This window comes from Dipodomys spectabilis, unplaced genomic scaffold (genome assembly GCF_019054845.1).
Source record: "Dipodomys spectabilis isolate Male_0828 unplaced genomic scaffold, ASM1905484v1 ptg001845l, whole genome shotgun sequence".
Lineage (NCBI taxonomy): Eukaryota > Metazoa > Chordata > Mammalia > Rodentia > Heteromyidae > Dipodomys > Dipodomys spectabilis.
The window spans coordinates 17,215-18,209 of record NW_024872522.1 but is presented as its reverse complement, the minus strand read 5'-3'; the positions used below and the strand labels follow the sequence as shown (position 1 = coordinate 18,209).

The 995-nt window shown below is 36.8% G+C and overlaps 1 non-coding gene across 1 annotated transcript; it reads right to left on the bottom strand.

Annotated features, from left to right (window-relative positions):
• Positions 1-381: 381 nt before the first annotated feature.
• On the bottom strand, positions 382-488 carry LOC122103133. Its single transcript, XR_006146705.1, has one exon. It is a non-coding gene; the product is annotated as a U6 spliceosomal RNA (small nuclear RNA).
• Between the last annotated feature and the right edge of the window lie 507 nt (positions 489-995).

Below are 995 nucleotides of genomic sequence, written 5' to 3'. Positions count from 1 at the left end.
TTTTCCAAATCTTTCCATTTCCTAACAAATTGGGCAATGTCATTCTTTCTGATGGAGGTATAGAATGCAATTGTATATATAAATACCACATTTTCTTGATCCATTCATCTACTGAGGAGCATCTGGGTTGGTTCCATATCTTAGCTATGGTAAATAATGCTGCAATAAACATAGTTGTGCTGGTAGTTTTAGTATGGTCTTGTTTGTGATCCTTTGGGTAAATGAACAAAAGTGGGATTGCTTGGTCATAGGGGAGCTTTATGTGGAGTCGTTTCAGGAAACTCCATACTTCTTTCCAAAGTGGTTGAAGAAGTTTACACTCCCACCAAGAATGCAGTAGGGTTCCCTTGTGGCCCCATCCCCTTCAGCATTTGTTGTTGTAAAAATATGGACTGCTTCACGAAGTTGAAAGTCATCCATGTGTATGGGCCATGCTAATCTTTTTTGTATCATACCGATGTTAGTGTATGGGCTGCCGGATTAAGCACAGAACATTTTTTATATAGAAAGTGTAATTGATTTTCTTAAACTAGACAATTCCTCAAAAAAGTAAGTTCAAAAGAATTTTCATGAAATTTTAGAATCATGCATTTCTTACACAAGCACATATTTTTGATGTTGGTATAATTTGTGGAGGGGAAGGGAAAAATGTTTAAATAGGGATACAGGTAGACCCATTGCAACAATGAAAGGAACTTCACAACTTTGGCACCTCTACTACTGCCATACCTGCAGATTGTAATTTGATTGCTTATTTTGAGGTAGCATCACAATGCCTGGGCCTGCTTGGACTGTGGTCATCCTAACACAATCAAAATACATTGCACCCAGCAAATGGCTAGAGTTTCCTGAAACTTCTTTTTTTTTTTTTGTCTGGGCTTGCCTGGAACTGAAATTCTCTAATCTCTGTTTTCTAAGTAGATACTATTACAGGTTTGAGTCACTTTATCCAGTAAAAGTATACAATTTCAAGATATCTTGATATTGCCTATATT